General features: G+C 40.8%; 1 long non-coding RNA gene across 1 annotated transcript; it reads right to left on the reverse strand.

Moving 5' to 3' along the window:
- Window positions 1–1421: 1421 nt before the first annotated feature.
- On the reverse strand, window positions 1422–8243 carry LOC122871108. The gene is made up of 2 exons (XR_006376789.1): window positions 8092–8243; window positions 1422–1718 (listed from the first exon to the last, which is right to left on the reverse strand). It is a non-coding gene; the product is annotated as an uncharacterized LOC122871108 (long non-coding RNA).
- Between the last annotated feature and the right edge of the window lie 545 nt (window positions 8244–8788).

Below are 8788 nucleotides of genomic sequence, written 5' to 3' on the forward strand. Positions count from 1 at the left end.
CTCCCCAGGGCAGAGAGAGTAGATGAGCCTCGGATTGATAGGAATAGAACAGCTCACCCTGGATGAGTCACCCAACACACACACACAAGGGTGAAGATACAACTGCACAGAAAATATACACAAGACACCAATGCAACCACACTCAGTAACAGAGAGAATATAGCAATGGTAATACAATCTACTGTAAAATCACAGGCAGTAAATTCTCACTTGCACACATATACACCCTTCATTTAGCTTATGTCTCTTATTACATGAGTGCGTCTTTCTTTCCAAGGGTAGGGCTAATGTGTGATTTAACATTTTATGGCTACTTTGCATTTTCTTCATTGAATTCTGATGTTTCTTTCATTAAAAAAAATTAAATAATTGGCTCTTCAGTCCAAGCCTAAAACGCAATGAAATTCTCCAAGCAGCCAGAAAGCCCCACAACCTTTTAAAACACCCTTCTTTTATTAGCGCTCAAAACCAATTAGCTATAAATGTCCATATGTTGCAAAACTTCATATGGAACAACTACATTTATTAGGCTGAAAATAAGCACAGCAGCACGCTCGCTCACCCTTTACGTCGCCACCAACCGTTTCCAACACACACCCACAGGTTCGTGTTCATTACCTCTCCCTAAGTGTGTGAGAGGCTTTTCCACACGCTGTAATGTAATTGTCTCATAGATTATCTAGCATGCCTTTAGCAGACTAATATGGAAACTTCCATGCCAGAGCAAAATCCCCATTCGTGCAGATGCTCAGGAGCGTGCACATATACGTGGTTGTGTGAACACCCCCTCCTCCTGAAAGAGGATCTCTCTGGGTTAAAGATTCTCTCCCCTACTTTGCTTTCTCCGTTGGGGTAATAAAGGGCTGAGAGGAGAAGGGGATGATGTCATTCTTACAATCGATGGAGCAGCGAGTCTACTTGATGTGATTTCTGCAAAATTTATTAGCATCATACACCACAGGATCCTCTTGGGTGAAACTGAGTGGCAGCAGGGGGGATTACATGACTGAGTCTCCTCCCCACACACATTTGCGCACTCCTCTAATAGAAGACATGGTACGTCAGCCGAGTGCCAATATACTGATGAATTGTCACATGCTGTTGTTATGTGGCCACTGGCCATATTGAGAAAATCACATAAGCCAATCACTTATTGTAGGACCAAAGGGTGATCAAAATAAACTGTAAAATATAAAAAGGTAAAGGATGCTCCATCACACCTTTCCACCCCAAAGGAACTCAAGGGTTAAGAGTCTTTGTGTCTCACTGGTGCTGACCTCCAAGTCTTCAGATACTTCAGGGCAGGCAGGAGGTGGGGCAGCTATCAACAGCCTGGGACCAGTGGGAGGATAGAATCCATGTGAGCTCATTGTTTGTCTGTGTCTTGCTTTTAACCATGTGCCAAAAAATTTAACTGTATGTGTGTGTGTGTGTGTGTGTTTGTGTGAATGAAACAACAGCATGCACTGTGAGCATATGGCTGCGTGTCGGCATGAGTCCTGGCAGATGTTGAATATGGTTATCATCATCATTGTGTGTTATAGGAACTGTGTGTTTATAGGATTTGTAAGCCATGATCTTAAGGTTCCGTCTATTTTCTGATTGTTTTACGGCGCTTAGGGGAAGGAGCCAGCTTCATCCCGTCCGCCGCCCTCTGCTCTGCGTGTTTGTGTAGCTCCACACTTCGTTTTAGCGCCGTGCCAGCGCTGGTGATACATCTATGACAGAGAGCAGAGGAGAGAGACGGAGATGGTGATGTAACCTGCTCCCTACGTTTTTACAGAGTCCCGACCTCACAACACGGGCGCTGTTATTGGCTGGGGGCTACACACCACTGACCAAAGGTTGACTAAACTAAAATGGTTAACATGGTAAACATGATACCTAATAAACATCGGCATGTTACCATTGTCATTTTAAGCATGTGGCTGTAGACTCTTAATCTTGTTTACCTTCACACAAAATCATACTTGCAGTCACAAATCAGCCTTAAAAATGTGTTCATTCACAAAAACACAACATAAATAAACAAAGAAAAGTGTACAGATTGTCATTTTGTTGAATATTTGATGGGCTGGATTAGAACACAGAAATAAATAACCAAAGAAAAGAGAGAGGAGGGAGTAAGAGTCAGGGAGAGGAATGTTATGATGATTATATTGCCTTATAAATGTCCATGCCCAGCAAAAACTGGAAGGAAAAGTATCCATAAAGTGTGTGTGGAGGTTTTCAGAGTGTGTACAAATGCATCTATTTCACAAAAGCTTTCTAGTGTGCCATGTGCTATTGTCATTTTAAATGTGTGATGTGTACAGAATATAGGCACAGAGAGGATAAAGTGAAACTATGAGGGATTTTGATGATTAAGTCATGACTGGAGGCTGGCCATGGGGTAAAAATGCCCAGAGATTACTGGGATCCAGGGTCTAACCGCATCCCAATGTCACCCAGTGTCTCTTAGCTACAGGGATAACAGTGAGTCTGGTTCAAGGAATAAGAGATTTGCACTGGTAGAGCAGAGAGAAGGTGGCCTTGACCTGCCATGACCAGCTGAGGACTTTCATGGCATAAAACTATGTTTATGCTCGCATACATGTGTATCCCCTTTGTGCGTTGTTATTCCGGATGCACAGAGGTCATCGGGTTTGTACCTTTCACAGCATCATACAGAATGTGTCAGACTTCATCAGGTCATGGGAGAGCAGTTTAGATGCAAAGAACAGCCTTCATGGCAAGTAACAAGTTCCAGTCTCCTTGACCACAAACACAGGCATATGTGCATGGAATAGCATACATAAACACACATATCTGATTTATGCATGCTGTTGTGTGCACACAAGGGGCCACTGTGTTACAGTCCATACATCAGTTTAGTATTATGCAGAACATCTTGATGGTAAAAGATTAGCTTACAGGGGGTAAACACAGGTTACTTGGGGACAAACATCACTTCAGGCTTTCTCCAGGCTGTTCTCATTTGACTGTGTGCTTAAGGTATCATGTGACACAGATGCTAGTAGCTAATAGCTATGTAAAATGATGTCAGATCTTTTGTTTGCAAAAAGAGTTGAACAACCTTTTCTTAGCTGGCCGTTACTGACATTTCATTTTAAGGTTATATTTTACAATTTTACAGCAGCTACTTTTCTCCCTATTTAGTATCGATAAGTATCTAATCAATTAATACATGGTTTATGACACACTATAATGTAGTTGTAAGCAGATACATTTTAAGTGTTTATTAATGTATTTGTCAACAACTATAACTCCTCTCATGAAGCAGGTAGTATATTAACATGCTAACAATTAGCATGAAACACTTTGCATGTTAGCATGGCAACATTTGCATGTTACTATAATTTCAAATTACAGCTGAGTGTTTTTATATGCTTACGCCACTATAGAATTAAATTAGCATATTAGCAACATATCTAGAGGGAGTATGTTAACATACTAATAAGTAGCATGTAACATCCTTGTATTTGCTTAAAAGACATTATAGTGTGTTATAAACCATTTATTAAGTGTTTATATATTGCTTATAAATGCTAGAGTCAATACAGTGATGATATGTACAGTCTTACAAAATGTCTTGTAATCTCTAAATAATTCTTGAAAACAAAATGCATTTTGTTACATTGATGACTGATAGCCCCAAGATAAAGCCTGGCTGGTGGACGCAGCGTACCCATCTTTTTATTTACTGTGTGATAACTGGCAACTAGCTTAAATACATTCTCATTTATGACTGACACTCAAGGATATCACAATAATAATAAAAAATAATGTACACTTTCACCTCTTCGTGCCCTAAAAATCCCTCAAATTATGGGTTACTAGTTGAAGTGCACACAACTCACGTCCACACTACGGCCATAACCTGTTATGACGGGTCACAAGTAAACATAACTTAAATTTAAGGAGTCACAAGCAAAAAAATATTGGGAACTTGTGCCCTAAAGAGTAACTTACTAAAGACAGATGTTCCATTTCTCAGTTGAGTTTGAGAGAAACTCTTTCTCTTTTTTTTTTTCTCAAATTCATCCCTGAAATGTATCCCTGAAATTTAAGAGTTTTAACAGGATCACTGGTAAATACGAGAGTAGTAATTTCCAGCTCATAACAAAACAAAATGTAAATACCAGATATCGCTGTACTAACTGCACATGAGTAACAGAAGGAGTAGATGTCACTTGCTCTACCACTCCATTAAGGGATAGTATTCCTTTAATTTTAATTCACCATTGTCTGCTGCTATAAAGAGGTAAGTACAGTTTGTAGTGTATCTTAATCCTGGGTGCTGCCTAGAGCGGTCAATAACAGTGTAGTGTAGCCACAGGGCGGTACAATGAATACTGCCTTTCTTTTCAGTCTGCCAGGAGACATCAACGGGGTCGATTGTACTACAGGGATTGGTGACATCATTCATTCTCTCAGCAGGGTAATACACACGCACATGCACAAACATTCACATACACACACACTCACACAATCCTCCTGGGCCGCCCTCTCCACAGGCCAGTGGTTCTAAAAAGAGCCTCTCACAAAGCACGAGGTCAAAAAGTCCAGTGAGTAGGGGCGGGCGGAGAACTCCATTGACCTACATCACAGACATAATCAACAATGGTCATTTGATGAGTCTCCACAACAATTCTTGCGCACATACACACAGGCCTACTATCACTTTCCAGCAAACATACTACACCACAACCTGCATCTGTCTCGAAGTCATAATAGGCGGCTTGTTATTAGCAAGCTGTCCCGACCCCCACAGAACTGTCTGCCATGGCCTTGTCAGTTCAATGGGCCTCTTATATCTGCAGAGATAAACAGCCAGTGCCAAACAAGACTGGCACAGAGAGGGAACGGCGTGGGCACATGGGAAAAGCATGGGCAATCCGCAGCTCGTCTCGTGATCCAACACAATAAGTTTTAAATGGGGAAGCTGGCAGACAGAAAACAACACTGACAGATGAACAAGAGTGAAAGTCTATAGCCACGCTTGTGTTCCCATGTGACATGACGCTCATTTCACACCTGAGAACAAAATTGTTGGATGGATGAAAAATGGAGAGATAACTTACCACTTACCAGTAGTGAGGTAAAAAAAAAAACAACAAAAAAACTCCACAACCAAGATAATACAAAAACTTAAAACTAAGGTTGTTTCTGTTTTCTCATTTTAGGACATGTAACATGTGGCATGTTATCCTAATATTTAATACTTTAATAATATCCTAACTTTAAGAAGTAGCTAAAGAGGTTAGTCTTGAAGATAAGCCTGCAACATAAATAAGAAAAACAGATTTTCCTAAATTCTTTTTCAATATGGATGTTTAAATGAACTGAGATTAATATTGCTATTTTGTTTTGCCTGTCAACCCATTTAAATTGTTCTTTTTTTTAATGTTTTGTATATGGTATAATTTTATTATTGAATGCAATGGTGATTTGGCAATGGTGTAACTATATTGTTTGTGTGTTGCAAATATTGTTGATTACGTGTATTTTCTTTGAACGTGGACCCCAAGTCCCCAAGTGGACCCCAAGTACTTGTTGCCAAGGCAACAACAAATGGGCTCGCAATAAACACTTGCAGGTACATACACGTACAGCTGAAGCTGATTTCTTCCCATATCAAGTCATGAAAAAGTAAAAAAGTGACAAACTCAGTTGAATTGTCAGATTCAGCTTAACTTCAGTGTGAGCTGTACTTAATCAGGTTCAGCTGTTCTTTGAGCGGAATGTAAACATTAGTGTGTTAACAGCTCAGTACCCTGCCACTGCATGTAAGTGGAAAGTTTGACCTGTTGGTGGTGCCATTGAAAAACTGGGATCCCCAAAGCCATTGTGATTCATCTTCTGATGAATGACAATGACAATGAATGTTTGTACCACATTTCTTGGTAATCCATCAAATGGTTGTCAATATATTTTACTCTGGACCAAAGTGGTGCAGCATAGAGTGACTGATATTGCCTTCCCTATAGATACGCCGCTAGAGTGACTAAAAAAACTTTATAAAACCACAGAAAACATTTAAAATAGGTCAATCAATGTTACACCAAACACCAAATGGAAAAGATAAACAACATATATCAGCATGTTTAAGGATGTAATTCACACCAGTGGCACAAAATGGCCGACTGTTTGGGATGCAAATCATTGAGTGGGAGATAGTATCTGCTGATTGCATGTCCTGGGGGGCATGCTGTGGAACAAAACAGCCCAGGGACAGCGAGTCTGTTGGAAAAACACACAGTTGACTGTATCACCAAGGACTTGTCTGTAAATCAACAAAGGCAGACTAATGACAGCAGGTGATGTGTGGATTTCAGTTTCTTATCTGTCAAACTGCTCTCTGTGTACCATAACAACTTTGTCTGATAATCCCTGAACTACTGAAGACCAAGTGTGTGTTTGAATGTGTGTATTAGAGCAAAGGGTAAGAGTGTCTGTATGGGTGTGCACAAAATGGACTGTGTATTCATGTGTGTGGCTGATAAGCATAAACAGTCCTCTCAGACTGTAGCATTTGCCAATGCTGATTACATCTCCTTTTCCTTCTCCAACCAAATCAGTCTTGCCCCTTCTTGCTGCACTACACACACACACACACACACACACATTAACACACAGATTAAACACTCAAGTAGCCCCTGCACAGGCATGTGATATGTAAACACTTCAAACACAGCAGATCTGAGCCAGTCCAAACTTCCGTTTTCGGCTGCATTGTCAACAAACAGGCCGTTTTGCCAATGCAAATTTAAAACCCCTGAGGTAGTTCGATGGAAATCTCAGACAATGATGAACTCATACTTTCCTGTGCTCCTGTATGCTAATAAGAGGCTTTATGTGGATGGGTTGTCAGGGGATTTATAATTACAGGGCTATGGAGGAGGGCTAAGGAGCAGTAATGAGCCGTACAGCCTGGTAGGTCCTCTGACTGGAGAACTGGAGGCTGAATTCCTCCTGTGGATCCTGATTCAGTATGTGTGTGTATAGATATGTCAGTCTCTGTGTAAAATGTGTAGAGATGTTTGCAGGAGTGCTAATTTGATTGTTATCAAGTCATAATCATTCTCCAACTGTCCCACAGATGTGAAAATTGTTAATAAGTTGGATCAATGAGATTCAAGGTTTTGTGAGCTGGTTTCAACATAACACAGAAAACAACCAAGAGCCTGCAGAGTTATTGTTTGGCAGCAAAAATAGTATAAGCTATTAGTAAATGCAACCACAAGATGAAGGTTTATGAGATGGAAAAGCTCTTGTGTTAAATATTGAGCTTGATTAGCGCTTAACCTTCTCTTTAAGGAGTGGCTGCAGTCCCAAAAACAAGTGTGATGTTGACTAACTCACCACATCACTGGAAGAGCTCCCACGAAACAGCAGATGTATGCCATTCAAGAACAAATGAAGTGCTCCAAGTTTGGAATCATCTTGTTCTGTATAACTTAGTTTGCTCTGCAGAATGAGAAGCTGTCACTCTGCCAGATTCCATTCAGAGCGTGCCAAACATAGCTGCTTACTGTTTTCTCCCATGCGATGAAATCATTGTTTATGAAGCTTAAAATGTGGCTGAGTAGGTGTCTTGTGGTGGCCAAGCATCTGGCGATGAGCAGCTGTTAGCCTGGAAGCTACATTGTCCAAAACTGGTTCTCCCTTTGTACCTACAACTGTGGCTACCTGACCTTTAGGCCCTTAGAGCCATAAACCACTCACCAGCAAACACGCGTTTCAGTCATTCTGTCTTCTCAGATCACACAAAACTACAACAACCTATGTTTTCCAGCCTTTATCTGTGCTATTTTCGACCTGGACAGAAGAAACAAGGCCATGTTTTACTGCAGGTAATCATCTTAGCTGCTGAAAGAAAGCAGACACAGAGTTAAGGTGTGTGACAGACAGTGAAGCGACTTTTCTCCGCACGCCATTCATACAAATTTGAACGCTTGACCGTTTGTGTTTCGTTGCCCCAAACAGCCAATATACCTACTGCACAGACGTTAGCTGTAAGACAGTTAGGGTATGACCACAAAGTTTAAAATAAAATGTGTAAACCTGTATGTTTGTCTGATGTTTTACCCTGAAAAACATCCTGCTGGTTCATCCATCTTTTCTGTCAGTGTTGGTCCACATGTGAGTTGATCCAAATTCAGCTGATCGCTGAGACAGACGACAGACATGGAGGAACACAGAAGCTTATTCATCACCGGGACGCTCACAGTGGCTTGTGATTTGGCCTTTTAACATCTGTTGCACACTGAGTGACCTTTGCACTGCAAAGAGATATCTGCCAAATGTTGTGTGTTACTGTTTGGCTGCCAAAAACATGTTTCCATGACATTTACAGTCAGTAAGAAATAAATCTTAGCAGAAGGCAATAATGTGGATTTGTAATTTTATTATTTTGTCATAGTCATCGAAATGAACCGCTTCTACAAATCCACTTCTGTATTTTCTGTTTCCCCTTTTTGTCTCAGTCTCTCAAACTCCCCTCTTTTTTTTCGTTTTTACACCACAAACCATAGCTGGATCACTGAAATAAAAATCCCCACACTTCCCTTAAAGTGCTACGATTGCCTCACTGCCACCAGACAGAGAAAACTACGATTGCTCGAGGCCAACTAGGCCAAGTCAGATTTTTTTATGCTTTCAAAAGGGAAAAGTGCATACTTTGATAAGTATGCAACCATCGTCTCATACTACTTTAGGGCCTCTTAGAGTGAGAAATGACAACACAGGAGTCCTCAGAGTCACAGGCACAGGGGCAATCATTTGG

Source organism: Siniperca chuatsi, linkage group LG23 (genome assembly GCF_020085105.1).
Source record: "Siniperca chuatsi isolate FFG_IHB_CAS linkage group LG23, ASM2008510v1, whole genome shotgun sequence".
In the NCBI taxonomy this organism is placed as follows: Eukaryota; Metazoa; Chordata; class Actinopteri; order Centrarchiformes; family Sinipercidae; genus Siniperca; species Siniperca chuatsi.